General features: G+C 40.3%; 1 pseudogene; it reads right to left on the minus strand.

The window, feature by feature from the left end:
* Positions 1-7,573: 7,573 nt before the first annotated feature.
* LOC135407138 (SUMO-interacting motif-containing protein 1-like) lies at positions 7,574-9,295 on the minus strand (annotated as a pseudogene).
* Between the last annotated feature and the right edge of the window lie 6,474 nt (positions 9,296-15,769).

Here is a 15,769-nt window from a genome sequence, read left to right on the forward strand (position 1 = left end):
ATTTTTCATCCGAAGTATTGCTCAACCTGAACCTGGCTGGTCATGATGAACTTTTCTGGAGTAGACGAGGTCAGATTTGTTCTACTGTGTGTCACAGACCGGGTGGTATGATTAAATTATACCTGTCAGAGCTCCTAAGAGCTAGGGGAAAAATCTCCTGGTTTTGATTTTGGAAAATGTATATGATTCATAACTGCTGTGAAAATCAAGAAGCCATGAAGGCGGCCTTGAAGTCTTTAGATGACAGGCATATTTTTATTGCAGTATTATGCATGCTTCTCTACTCTATCATTTAAAACCCTTTGTGTAATAGATTTTCTATATTCAATGCAGGATTTTTTAAAAACATGAGGTTGTATAAAATAGTGATCTTTATGAATGAATCATATTCAAATGCAGAGAGGTGTTCCCAGTGTTTCTGCATTAGTTTGGTTAAAAATTCAGAAGCCACTAGAAATGTTTTTTTAACATATTGATCTGGATTATCAATAAATTTTTAGTGACGCTTTTTCAGGATTTATTAATGTTTTTGCATATTTTTAATATGAATAAAATCATAGAATAATTTAGGTTGGAGGAGAACTTTTAAATCAACAAGTTCAGCTGTACACCTACAACTGCCAAGTGCACTAGAATTTGCCTTTAAGTGACACATCTACACAACTTTTAAATACCTCCAGGGATGATGGCTCAACCACTTCCCTGGGCAGCCTGTTCCAGAGCTTGACAGTGCTTTTGGTGAAGAAGTTTTCCCAAATAGCCAATCTAAACCTTCCCTGGTGACACTTGAGGAAGTTTCCTCTTGCAATATCACTTGTTACCTGGGAGAAGAGTTGTAACAACCTCATTACAACTTCGAGATAGTTGTATAGAGAGTGCAGAGAGACTTGTGCTACAGACCCTTCACCAGCTCTGTTGCTTTTCTCTAGACACGCTCCAGTACCTCAAAGTCTTTCTTGTGGTGAGGGGCCCATGAAGGATTCAAAAGTATAATATCTGCAGAGAGGGATTTGAGCAGTCTCTGCAAAAAGCCATGAACTACGAAAGCTGGGGAAAAGTCCTTTTCAATGACCTCATCACTGTAGATTCTTGTCTCTTCTCCAGCAGGATGGAAGAGACTCCTTGCATGATGTTATCACATGTCCTGCCTGAGCCACGGAATCCACATCCTAATCTCATTAGACCTCTGCATAAAACCCATTGTGTTCCTCTCTTGCATCTGTATACTCTGTAACTCTTTACATATGTATATCCAATACCCAATTCCCCCTGTAAATCCCCCCAGATAAAGTGGGTTTTCCCCATGATGTAAGTGCTAAGACCCAAAGTTTGTAATTTAGGATTTTCCCTTTACCTCATCCCTGGAAAGCCCCCAGTTGTAATAGTATGAATACACAAACCCCCTGTTGAATATGCAAACCCCCTGTTGAGTATGTAGATCCTAAACCCTTAATATATGAGTTGTGAGTCCAATAAAGTATTCCATTTTCTTGCCTCCAAACTGGGATTGTGATGGCTTTATTGACCTCCGAAGGCCCAGAACTGAATACACAATTCCAGGTGTGGCCTCACAAGTGGCAAGTACAGAGGGACAATCACCTCCCTAATCCTGCTGGCCACACTATTTCTAGTACAAACAAGGATGCCATTGGCCTTCCCGGCCAACCCTAAGCACACGGCTGGCTCGTGTTCAGCCATTTGTCGACTAAAACTTCCAGGTCCTTTTCCTTCAGGGAGCTTTCCAGCTGCTCTTCCCCCAGCCTGTAGTGCTGCATGGGGTGGTTATGACCCAATGCACAATCTGGCATTTCACCTTGTTGAACCTCATCCAATTGGCCTTGACCCATCAATCCAGCCAGTCCAGATCCCTCTGCAGACCCTTCAACAGATGAATTCTTCTGCCTGTGTCATCTGAAAACTTCCTCAGGGGGCACTCAATTCTTTGTCCAGATCATCGATAAAGATATTAAACAGGACTAGCCCCAACAATAAGCCCTGGAGAACATCACTTATGACCATCTGCAAATTGGATGTAATTCCATTCACCAGCACTGTCTGGGCCCAGCCTTCCTGTTGTTTCTAACCCAGTGAAGAGTACATGTGTCCACACCATGGGAAGCCAGTTTCTCCAGGAGAATTCTGTGGAAAATGGTTTCTAAGTCTTTACTAAAGTCTAGGTACACTACATCTACAACCTTTCCTTCATCCACTAAGTGGGTCAGTCTGTCATAGGAAGAGATTAGATTGGTCAATTCGCCAGACAGGAGGAGACTGGATTGGTTTGCTGCCTATGCCTTTGTGATCCCACCTTGCTGCTTCCAGCTTAGTGCAGCTAAAATTCATGACTAAATAATAGGTGTGGTTATACTATTAGGTCTTTCCCATGTGTGTCCTGTTGCTTTTGGTCTCAGGCTTGTAATGCTTGGATCCGAACATTCATGGTTATAGCAACAGCTACCCATATCTGGGGATTGTGTGAAACCCAATATAAACCAAAATGAGTGATATTAGTGGCATCTCTTGTTTTCATGTTGAAATTTTTGATATGGTTGTTTACTTTCTCTTTCTGTCCTCCAAAATAGTTTTATATCAAACTGTGTCTTCTTTGTTTGTTTGGGAGCAGGAGGTGTAGATACTTTGGAGTTCAGACCTTTGCTCTTGAAGTCAAATGCACATCATAAAAATTATTTAAATTAATTTGTGAAATTTCAAGTGTTGTGAATTATCAACATTTATTTGAGCAGTCCTGTGCAACAGTTTATGTCATGAAATTAAGTAAAACATGCAGCAGTTTTGTCAATAGTATTTGTAGAACAATATAAATACCTTCTGAGAAAGGAAGTGAGAATAATTGTCTTTTATCGACTATATTTAACTGAGATAAAATTAAATGCATTTATTGAGGGATTGTAATTTAATATTTATCTATATTGTGCCTACCATAGTGAGGTCATACTTTTTGACAGTGTAAGCTTTAAACAGCAGTTAAACACATGTTCTTGATTATAAAGGGTCTTTAAAAGCATGTAGGTAGACACAGTCATTTTGCTGCTCTGACTGACAAAAATACTCAGGAATTACCTGGACTGTGGTAATTGTTTACAAAACAAAAGCACGTGTTAAGCACTTGAAGATTACAAAACACTTTAACAAGGAACTTGAAGTGATATATGGGATAAACTAGCATTTAAATGTTTCTAGATAATGAGATTTGCTCAACAACAATTTAAGTGCTTGTGGAAAAATGAGCAGGGATCCTTTAAATTTCTTAAAAATTTGCTTTTTACAATGGGATAGCAGTTTTTATACTTGTAGTTTTCTCTGTATTTTTTTTTAATGAGTTGCATTTCAGTAGCCAATGATTTACATACAATGTGATAGATGAAGTATAGCGATACGAAGAATGTGCAGGTACTCTAATCAGTTTGTGGAGGAAAGTCTGCCTACAGCCTGCATGGCAGGTTTTACTTTATTTACAGCAGAGAGGTGGTGGTGCTTGTTTAGTTCTGTGCCGTTCATATCTTGCTCAATTTGTTCAGCCAAGCAGCAAAGCAGCATGTTTCAACCTGGAGGAAGGATCTGAGTGCAGAGGTGGAAACCAGATCCTTTCCTGATCCACCATTTTACCTTTTCTGGTATATGGAATGACTCGTACAAGGTTCAGATAATACATCTTCTGCAAAAGCTTGGGGTTGCACACCTCTCCCTGAGCACTCTTACACAGTTGCAGAGGCTGTAGAAGGCATTCTGTGGCAGATGGCAACTGGACCAGCTGCTGCATTTACTGTTTCCACTGCACGTCTACTTGGGATGAAAGCCACTCTTATTTTTGCTGCCTTTTCACTAGTCATCCTCCAAAATGTTTGTGGATGGTTAGGGTTGATTTTGTATACAAATAGAGTAATCCATAATTCCTGTCTTACTTGGGTGCATTGGAACGTGCAGTCATCCTTTCCTTTGCAAGACAACCCAGGCAAAAAAGGTGAGAGGGGCTGTGGTGTATAGCCAGAGCCAGCAGTCCTCTGCTTTGCTTGTCTCTAAACTCAGCGCCAGACAGCCAAACTGCATAAAAGAAGTTGGATAGAATAGGACATCAGCCAAATATTAGGCAGGTGATGCTGCTGTATAAAGGTAACGGGGAACCCCGAATGGAGAAGCAGTAGTGTCAGACCGTGTACATCTTGACTCCTGTAAAGCCTCAGTAAGAGTGGTGTGTAGGTTTGTGCTGACTGTAGGATTACTGTGATAGCTGTGACATTAGTTTTGTTAACTCCTCATAATCACAGAATCGCAGAATACTCTGAGTTGGAAGGGACCTACAAGGATCATCGAGTCCACCTCTGAAGTGAATGGCCCCTACAGGGATTGAACCCACAACCTGGGCATTATCAGCACCAGGCTCCAACCAACTGAGCCAATTCTCAACCAGAATGGACAATATTTTAATGAAAAGCTTAGCAAAGTGATTATATATTGGACAATATTTGCAACAGATGCATTAATCGTAAAATACTGCTTTGAGGAGAAAAAGGTATTGGTAGGTTACTTTTAATATTGACACACTACCTGAAGGCCAAGAACAATGAGTATGTTTGGGGGAAGATATTTTTTCTTGGCAGAGTTAGTTTGTTTTAACCTCTATATTATTCTTCATGTCTTCTGCTTTTCTCTCTTGCCTGAAACATTTTTTCCATCTATTTTCTCCTACTTTCTCCAGCCTTGACAGTGCTATGATTTTGTTCCATGTATGCATTTGGTGAAATGCTATTTGGATTATTTTTTTTTAATTTGAACATACCTGATCACCAGTTCTGAGGGACTTAGCGCTATTAGTACTTACCTAAGTTGTTGAGGTCCATAATCAGATTTCAGACTCTTTTTTCCATCTGTCACACCTGCAAAAAGATCCTGCAAAGGTTTTATTAGATGTGCTTAAGGAAGATGGTGACACAGAATACTGCTGCATTTCCTGTTAAAATATTCTGCTTTCAGTAGCATGTCTGTGACAGCACAAATATCAGCATGGAAATCTTTCTTTCAATATAGGTCCAGCTGCAGACCTATATACCCTTTTCAACGATAACTTTGTGTTCCTCTACAACCATTGCAGAAGTGTATGGATGACTCTATTATGTTCTTTCAGTGTCTTTTTTTCCTTGTGCTTTAGTTATTTCTGAGAGATTACATAAAATGAGATTTTTGTTATCTACAGTAAAATGTAAATGTAATCAATTCTGAGTGAAGAACATTTTAAATTGACTTTCTTCTGAATCTTGTTCAGTAAGTCCAGTTCTTGCAGCATGATACTATTCTCTCTGCTGATCTGAAAAATATTCAAGACAGCTGGCCTGTCGCTGTGAATATTATTTCTTGGAAAGGAGAGAGTAGTGAAAGGACACAGATCATTTACTCTTAAATCTGTGTTCAAGCAGAAGCAAGAAGTTAGTCCCTCTGGATTTCTATTGGTGCAAGGGAAGAAAAGAGACTGCTAACCTGAGACACAGTCATTGAAGGAGATGATTCACAAGTAAAGAGAGGCTCAACATTTCTAGGAGGCTGTCTCGGTTTGAGACAATTTGGAGGTGCAGAGACCTCGAATAGAAGTCTCCTTCCTCTGATTCAATACCCCTGCTTCTCTCCAATACAGAGAGAGAAAGAGAGATCAAATATGCCCAGATGTAAGTGAAAAAAACCCACAAAACTCTTTATCAAGAAGAATGCTAAACAATACTGATAAGACTGGATCAAGCTAACCAGAAAAATTCCCAAGCTCCTGCCCACCAGATCAAAATGAGATGGCAGCTGGCCTCCCCCCCATTAAAACCTGGCAGGAGTGGTTTGGAGGGTCAGTGCTGGAGTGAGGTTGCAGTGCTGGCACAGGCAATTGGAGAAGGGCTGCGACTGGAAGGACCCACAAGACACTTGCTGGGTCCAGTGATGAGACCTGGTCACTGTAACTCTGATGGTGGTTGTACTCCTGATCCACTGAGGTGGTGCTGGTGGTGGTAGGGGCCTGGCTGGTACAAGTCCCGTGGAGTGAGGAGAGGAGACCCTTGACCAACTGAGTGAAGTCCAAGTGTGGTCTTTTACTGGGCTCAGGATAGGCGGGAACACCTCTGGTACCTCCCCTGGGTCAAGGAGTTCTTCACTGGATGATTAATGCTGGATCACAGGACATTTTAAGAGTCTTTGACACCTTCTAAGCACAGATGGATCCATTATGGTCATCAGCAGAGACGAATATCTTCAGGCCATGTGAGTTGTCCTGATGTCTCCCTAGGGGAGCACCCAGCTCACAGCCTGAGGTGGCAGGTGTGCACACCCTCTGAGTGGACCTCTGAGTCATCAGCCTTCCAGTCTTTTCACACTGGTGGATACATCCTTCTCCTAGGATAGTGCTACCCTTATCTTAAGTCCCTTTCCACAGTCTAAATTAGTAGGCGTATTTGGAGAAAAGAGAAAAGAAAAGGTGGATACCAGAGCCTTTGTGCAACCCAGGACAGAGGCAAAATGCAGATGGACATAGGGTGGTTTGAATGGGGCATGCAACACAAGCAGTTACAGTTGCAGTCCAAAGAGCAGTAAGTGTGTCTCCATTCTCTGGGTCATTCTCCACCATCCTAAAGAAGCTGCTTTGTTTCTTGAAGGTAAGTGCGGCAGTGAATATAAACGAGACCCTCCTGGGATGATGGAAAATGGAGAATCCTTTATTAATGGCTGAACAAGTTCTTGCATTTGAAAAAGGCACAGTAACAAAACATGGGGGGGCCAGCACAGTCCTGTCCAATCACTTTAAAACTTCTTCCCGGGACACTTCTAATTGGTCATCTTTTCCCGGGCTTCCATCAGAACTTCAACTCCCAGCGTACACCGCGACCATTACGCAACAAGCATCCCACATTAACTCGCTTGTAACCCCACATATCCACTGTTTTTATTAATTAAAACAAAACTGAAACCATACAAAACAATACAACTTAGCACTTAAACTTTAAAACAGCCTTATTATGAGCACTTACTAAACCAAGAACTTGTCTTTAAAATCTTTATTAAGACTACCTCTCCTCATAAAAAACCAAGGGTTATAATGTTAAATTTGAGGAAACCAAGATTTATAATATTAGATCTAAGGAAACCAGAATTTGTAAATTTGATTTAAATCTAAGGGTTATGTATATAACTAAAATTGGGCATGTTAAGCCTTTAAGAAAATAAAATAATGTAATTGCATCTTAAAATACATAAATAAGTTTAAAAATTCACAGTCTTACTAACTCAAGTATACACATGGACATCCGCACACACCTGGCGGCCTCCCATTCAAACCATCACACACACGACCTCAAAAACCCTATCCTTATGCATTTTAACCATAAAACAATGATTTAACAGCAACTTAGTTTCCTAATTCTTTGGTCTCCAGCATGTCAATTGGCATGTCTAAAAAATATCTCACCTGACTTGACAAAGAGGTGATCTCTAGTATATCAATTGATATGTCTGTGTGGCCTGATAATGAAACAATGTAAGGCCTCAGACACCAAGAGTGAACCCACTGGGTAGCTGTGGACACAGATGCATACCCCCTTGCTGCAGTGGTTATCTCCATCAGGCAGTAGTGACAATAGAGAACAACTCTTGCAACAGGACAATTTCTCCTAGATTTGTAGAGGAAAAGGCCGCCCCAGGACCTCCTGCATTCAGCTGATGAAGTCCTCCATCTTCACCTGAATGTCCAGGTTGGTGATGTTGTCACTCTCCTGGAGTCTGGGCTTGGCTTTCTGAACAATCAAGTCCATCCAGTCACTGAGGGAGCTCTGCAGGTGGCTCCTGTGTTACGCATTGGTAACTCATCGGCAGCAAACTCAAGTACTGCAGCATCTTATCCCATCTTTGCCATGTTGCTGTTTCATCCTCGAAATGCAGTAGCACAGAGCAGTGGCTCAGGAAATACAGGATCGTCTCCAGAGACATGGATGAGGTTGAGGACACATCACAACTGTGCTGGAACAACAGCTCTAGCAGTCTGCAATGCAGGAGCTGGCTCTCCTGTTTAATAAAGCATCCCTTTGGCTCCTCAGGGGGATATTCAGTATAAAAGGGAATATCTCATCTGCAGTCTTACGGGAGCTCCAGGTGGGAGATCTGTCCACTTCTACTGTGATGGACAACATCCACTGGAGCAGGAGCATCACCTTTTGGACAAACAAAGCTGTCGGACCTTGTATGCTGGCCAGACTTAGTGCAGATGAGCCGTATCCAGCCCTGGCTTCTGCTGAAGAGGAGGGAGTTTCTTGCGGCTGCTCCTGGGACTGGCAGAACCCGACTCCTGTAATAGCTGCAACCAACCATTTGACCACTTCCTTAACATTGTTGAAGCACATGTCACACAAAAGCACTTTCTTGGCAATCGACTTCTGTAGCAGGTGCAACCTCAGATTGTTCTGCAAGTCATCCTCCAGGGTCTGCACCACGTATTGCAGGAAGAGGAGTTGGCCGAGGGGCTTTTCCCTGTCCTGCATGATGAATTTCAACAGCATCCAGTCCCATCCCACTGTGGCAGTGTTGGCTGGATGGAGCATTTGGATCTTCAGCAGCAGCATGTAGGTGTCCTTCAAGATCTCCTCTTCATGGGCCTGTCTGATCAGGTGGGACATGATATCTTTGGGGGGACAGTGCTGGCAGGAGATGAACCCATACAGGAGATGCAAGGTGTCCTCCAGGAAGTTCTCCTCCATGGTAGTGCACACCATACTCAGCTTCCCTCTGAGGATGAGCTCAGGTTTCTGCTGTGTTTCCCTATTGGATGCTATGCCTTGGAAGAAGATGTCCTGGACTCCACTCCTCCTGAAACTGTGCAGTTGGTCCAGCCAGGCCTTGCTGTCAGCATCGCTCCTGGATGGGGTCACTTGCTACGTTGGTTCATGTGGTAGTAAGTCACTTGTTTCCAGCAAAGACCCTTCCCTGGGCTTGTGGGAAGGGTTGGGGCAGGGCTCAGCCTTGGGGGGAGGTCCCTTTCCTGGCAGAGGTGGGGAGGCTCTTCCTCTGGGCCGTCAGCTTTCCAGCTGCTGTTACTGCCCAGGCTGGGGGGCACTGAGTCCTGCTGCATGCTGGGCAGGGAACCCAGGTCACTGTTAAAGCTGGTAGTGCTGCATTCCTGCTCTGAGCTGCAGGAGCTGTGGCAGCTGGAGGCAGGAGAGAGGCAGCTCCTGTTCTCCACTTCTAATTGGTCATCTTTTCCCGGGCTTCCATCAGAACTTCAACTCCCGGCGTACACCGTGACCATTATGCAACAAGCATCCTGTATGAACTCGCTTGTAACCCCACAGCAAAGACAAAGGGATGATAGAGACTGTTTCACACCTGAGATGCCCTCAGAGTATTACTTATGGTCACACATGGGTCACAACCAACCCATGAAGGTTGACTGGCTGTGTGTGTGCCTCCATGTTCAGCTGTGCACATTTGGATCTCATCTGTGGTCTGAGTTACACTGTCTTCCACTATGCAAACTGTGTTTTCTGTGATTCTGTTACACAAATAAATTGTTCTGACACCTTGAAAGAGTGGTGAGCTATATTCCTGTCCTTGATTATCTCTGCAGGAGGAAAGTAGAAAGCCAGAACACTCCAATTACATCAATTTTACAGCATCTCGACGTGTCTGAATTACTAGTTACTGTTTTAACTCCCTTGCAGGATGTGTATACTGTATTCTGAGTTTTCAAACTCACAGGCTTATGATGTTTCTGTCTCTAACAGAAGCATCATTATTCTTACCCCACTTCAGTGAAACTTTGTACTTACTTGCATATACGCCAGGTAAGCACATTATCAGCAGCCATCTCTGCAGTGCTCCCTGGTAAAAACTTTGAATTCTAGCTTCATTGGCTGTAGACAGCACTGGCAGTCAGAGCTCCTCAGGAACTTTTTGACTTCCCTAGCCCTTTATTTAATAATTTATTTTTCTCCTTATTCATATCCATTATTTTTTCTAGGCAGTATTATTTTGGTTTAAGATTAATTTGAAAGGTGTGATTTAGCTGAAAACAATTGTGAGAAAGAAGGAGGGCATGACTCCAAAAACTACTTGTGTCACCAAGTGCAGTGTTTATTTTGGCTTTCTTTGCTTACTAATTATCAATTTGATGATGGATCTCAGAACTTTTTGTTATGTTTCATTCTTCCTTTTTATCACAGTTTACAAGCCGAAGTAGGTGACAGGATGTTTGCCTTTTCTTTACAAAGTTTCATCTTTTTTAAAGCAGTTACATTTAATTAAAAAAAAAAGTCAATGTGTTCTGACTTAAAGCTGTACTCATAAGCGAGAGTTTGGTTAAAACTATCAAATTATCTATCTGTTGATATGAAAAATGTCTAGCTCCTGTTTAGAGGTGAAAAAAATATTTCCTTTAACTGTATTTTAAACATTATAAATAGCTGTGGTACAACTTTGTGAAAGCAGAAGTGAGTAATCTTGTCTGTTTCTGCTCTCTCCCTCCTCTACAGTTTTTGGAAAACTACATTAGGATGGGATTTTGGGTCTTCAGAAGATAGGAAATAATACCAATAAAAAAAATAGCAATAGGAACAACACACTTTCTGGACTCTACGCTGCCTGTTCCATAAATATCTGACTTTCTAGATGGCTGGCAAAACAGCCTGTGATGTCTTCCAAGTTAGTTAAGAGAAATCTCAGTTGTAACTCTGCAAACCCATTCAGCATTTCAGACCCAATATTGTTCTTCTTTAACACGGTAACAGGCAAGAGATCTTCTTGTGATATGGTGTGATCAATCCACTCACAGAAATTTAGTACTCTGCTTGAAAATATTAGGATATTTGTTTTCTCACATTCCAGAGGGAAACATAGACCTATATCTGATGTTGTTCTCAACATCTGTTTCAAATATTTTTTGAGAGAGTTCTCTCTATTTTTATGGTAGCTTGTAATGATTAACATTTCATGCATGGATACTTTTATGACAGTAAACGAAGGGATAATATGGCTATATAAGACTATGTCAGCTGCTGTTAAAAGCTGCAGCTTGGGGTGTGAGGTGTTTTTCCAAAGCTGCTGTCTGACCTTGATTTGTGGTCATAGATGAAGTGTTTAATCTCCCTAAACTTCATGACCCCTCAGTCATTCAGCATTAGGCAATACTTTGTAGCACTGAAACATTTTCCTGTAATCCTCTAGGTTTAATTTATTAATTTTCTTCCTTCCACTTAGAAGAATATTGATCAATGGCATTTATTTACCAGCAGGATAGACACATCTAGATTTCTGAAGATTTACAAATGCTGTAATTGTTCCCATTTCTAGGGCATTCAGTGTTGCCATCGATCAGTAACACTAATGCCTTTTTCAGTGTAGTCATTTTTATATGATAAACCTCACTGGAGCCTCTCAAGAGTGGAAAGGTATTTTTCATATTGCTCTGCATCCAACTTGTGTTGAAAGCAGAGGATGATACTGCCTGCAGAAACTCCAAATGTTTCACAGAGAATAAGAAGTATCTTTCATTTTAAGTTGAAGAAACTGAATGAAAGAAGTCCAGCATGGAGACCAACCATAGGAGGAAAGTCCACAGTCTTGACACACCTGTGTAATTTCCAACCATCACTTCTAATGTTAACTTACTCTTTTTTGTTAACCACCACAGAGAGAAACAATGTCTGTCCTAATTTTTCCTTGCTGGACTTTAGATTCACTATTTAATTTCCTCTCTACTAGAGATTTTTATAAGTATTCTTCTCTAAGGAGATAGTGATTTAATTTATATTTGTTTGGTCAAATTTATTTTCTAGGTAGTCTGAACTTGTAGCAGCTGAAATTAGAGCTCAGTCTTTTTCAACAGAAGTTTTTCTTTTACCATATATACAATTTCAACGATGTTGTTTTGGTCAATAAAGCCTCCAAACAATTCTTTAAAATAATAAACATCTTTATCACTGAAGAATTTTAATATTTTAAAGTTTTTGTTTTGAAATTACTTTAAACAGTTGGAGTATAACTTATTTCATGTAGCTAAAGGGAATTTTTAGTATATAAGAATCCATTTGTTTGCAAACCTCTTCTTGTTACCACAAGATGTCTCTGTCCTTGCATTCCCTATAAATAATCATGCCATGTTATTAAGTCACATATGTAAGAGAGAAAATTCAGTGGAATTTGAAAGATATTGTAAAACAGAAACAATCTTCAGGTTTTAATTTTCTCTCAATCATTTCTGTGCTATAAATTAGGAGATATTCAGAGTGTTACTCCCTAAAATTATTATCTAACTGTCTGGGAATCTTAAACATAATCTCTCCTTAGATTTAGAAGGTAGTAGATTGGTTTTGTTTTAGTCTGCACTTTTATAAGGGGTATTTCTAGATCTATGCTGCAATGACAGTCTTTTATTCGAATAAACTGAAATAAAGTAATCGGAATGAGTAAATAGGAAACAATATTGAAGACATTACAGACAAAAAAGTGTTTTAAACAATAGCAAAAACCAGTGGGGCAAAGAGAGAAAAACTGCTAAATTGCATGATCAAATTCTGAGGAGCACTTTGGAGAAAAAGTATGATTGCTTTAGTTATAACATGAACTCTGTCTCTCTCCTATAGCAAAGCCTTAAAATTCATGGACACAGTATCCATTTGTTTTCTTTCTCTTTTCCCTTCCCTCTCAATCATCATTTTTCATGACATGCTCCTTCTCTGTCAGCTGGAACAAATACACCGTAATTAATGCTCACTGTGGGGCTGTGCTTGGAAGAATATAATTTGGAGTGAAGGGGAAGGTACAGGAGCTCCCACCATCCACACTTAGGGAAGGCAACTTTGCATCGTTACTTGTTTCCTATTGATTGCTATTCCTGGGCGTAACGTATTTACAATTCAATGGCTTTAGTTTTATGAGGCTTAGTTTAACAATACTATATAACAATTTGTGAAGTTTAAGAGATCTGTGTATTGAAAGCTCTCTTTAAGTGGATCAAATATGCTTCCTAAGCTACATAAAATAGCTTTACAGCCACTGAAGAAAAATAAAGGTGTTTGACTATAGTTTTTTTGAATGCCAATGCTGTTGGAAAAAAACCCTGACCTTTCTACTGCCTACATCTGTCAGGAGAACTACCTAAAGCCACATGAAAGAAAAGAAGTGTCTTCCAACTTTACCTTTGGTTCCATTCCAAGTCTTAGATTTGACACTCAAGTCCCAGGGTGAGAAGTGCTTTTCAACATCTGGCCTTTTAGACTTCTGTGCAGAGGGGGAAGGATGCAGCTCTGAGCTTAAATGCTGCAGCAATCAGGTTTCCTTTGTATAATGCGTGAGGCCTGGAATATGTTAAGAGTGTTCAAGAGTTCTCAGAATATGGGTTTTCCTCTCTATGCTAATCAGACATTCAGAAAAAAAAAAAGCCATGTTGTCAGAATTTGATACTCACAACTGTTTAAAACCTTAGCAAATACCATGGTATGTGTATACTCTAAATGTCAGCCATTTTTTTTCTGAGGAGATTGGATTTTTGCAGGAGAGAGCGAAGAATATCAATCAACTGTAGCCTAGTGACCCTTAACTCATTGAGCTTAGTAGCGGATGTGTGTGTAGCTTTTAATCAATGGTTTTGGGAAGAACAGCTTTGAACCATGGCAAGTATTTTAGGGGAGCAAAGCCTCCATCATTTTGCTTTTTTAAATTTGGCTTCATTGACTTCTAAATGAAACTTGATCTCCTGCCAGATATTTTTTTGTGGGTGTTTATTGGTTCTTGGGGGACTTAAAAATTTTCTGCAATCAGTTTCTTGTAACGGATTGAAGCTTTCTTTAGTTTTAGCCTTTGTTTACCTTCTCTATCTCTAATCTCTACCACTGTCTGGCTTGTCTTTAAAAATCATATCCTTGGCCAATCTGAGCAATCTTTCTATATTGATTCTCTACCTTGTCTTGCCGGTAGTGCTTCTCAATATTCTCACTCATTTAAATAGCTTCATCAACATTGATTTATTAGTTTTAGTGGTATTATAAGGGTTGCTCCCAGGTGATATCCCATCAACTAAGAAGCCAGGAAAAAATCTGTTTATGCTGTGTTGCTCATCAAAATATCGTCCTCTAAAGCCCTAGAAGAGCTTTGAAGATCCTCTATCTAAGCAACTGCAAGCGGGTAGGTGGTGGCTGAAGCTGGACAAAAGAGATCTTACTCATAACTACCTCTTTTCTACCAGATTTCTCTTTTCAACTCCTGAGACCGAGCAGTGCCTGATGGATTTGTATGTGAACTTTCACTGAGGGAGAGCTGGTTTAAGCTATCTTTTCACTTAATTGCTTGACCAACACCAGATGCCTGTAATAATTCTCTTGCACTCCAAGCTTATGATGCAAATTTAAACCCATTTAAAAGCATATAAAAGGAACCATTATTCTGTCAAACTTTCTCTAAGAATCAATGAAGATAGATACCGGGAAGGAAAGACTCGTTCACGCTTTGTTCGAATCTGGAAATGCATATTGTTAAATGGCTGTTCTTTTCATTTGAACTCCAAGTATTTTGGTCAGTTTGCTGATGCCAGATTCTGTCCACCCAGAGCAGCAGAAAGGTGTGCCAAGCAGAATATTAGCAGCCTCAGGAGTTTCAGTCACCTCTGCTCCTTCTTAGTTCCTATCAGAGAAGCCTGCAACCAACACATTTTCCCCTCATTTCAAAGTCTTTGCTCACTGCATCTTGCCAGTCTAGAAACCATCACCTTCAAGTGCTCACTCTGACTGTTCTTCTTTACAGGGGTTCATAACCATAGAAGGGAAAATAAAGGAACAAAGAAAAAAAAAAGAGAGTACAATATGCCACATTGAAATTTTAACGACTCTCTTTCTAGAGGCAAAATCTTTGGAGTTTGTGCTTTAAGAAGAGCAAGAACTGCAGATAGAATGAAAGATATTTATTATGTGAAAGTCTGTATTGTTGAGTTTGTCTGTAAGAAAATCTAAGTGGGAGATGTATCTTGTCAGGCCTGGATGTAACATCCTTGAGAAAAGCTTATATGAAACTGTCTTGAAATAAATAGGTGTTTTCTTAGCATATTCTTCCACTTTTTGGGGGATCCTAAATGTTAGCATATTGAAAACTCAAAGCTACCCACACTGACACATGGTTAATTTTGTAAATTTACAGCCTGTAAGGCCTTGGAAGATATGATCATCTAGTCTGAACAGTAGTAGACTAACATAATTTTCTGAATTAGAAATTAAATATTGGGGGAAAAGACATGATCCTAAGTTAAAATGGCCAATCAGGGAGGTTCTATTATGATCTGTAACACAGTTTTGCACGGTGTGATCTGACTTTAAACAGCTTCAGCTTCCATTCCCTTGATAATGTTATGTTTATGATACTTATGTTATGTGGAGAGCATGTAAGTTTTTTTAGGTACTTACAATATTTCACCACTTTGAGAAGTAAAGGAGACTGAAATACTGTGATTTCTCATAAAGCCTGCTTTACAACTTAATTATTTTTGGTGGATTTTTCAAATTCCCTTTTATTTACCAACTTTCACCCAAAGTATCGACACCAACTTTGAACGAAATTATAGAGTGCTTGTGATGGGTGATTGAAGCCCTCAGGATCTCTCTGTTTATCTGATCAGGAAGACCATTTGTCCTCTTGACCTAGGAACTGGTGCTCAGCTTTTTACTAGCTGTGATTCCTAAGTCCTATTTGGAGTTGCAACTTCCCAGCACGGTGCCCCATTGTGTAAATATTTACTGTACTCTCATAT

Source organism: Pseudopipra pipra, chromosome Z, assembly GCF_036250125.1.
Source record: "Pseudopipra pipra isolate bDixPip1 chromosome Z, bDixPip1.hap1, whole genome shotgun sequence".
NCBI lineage: Eukaryota > Metazoa > Chordata > Aves > Passeriformes > Pipridae > Pseudopipra > Pseudopipra pipra.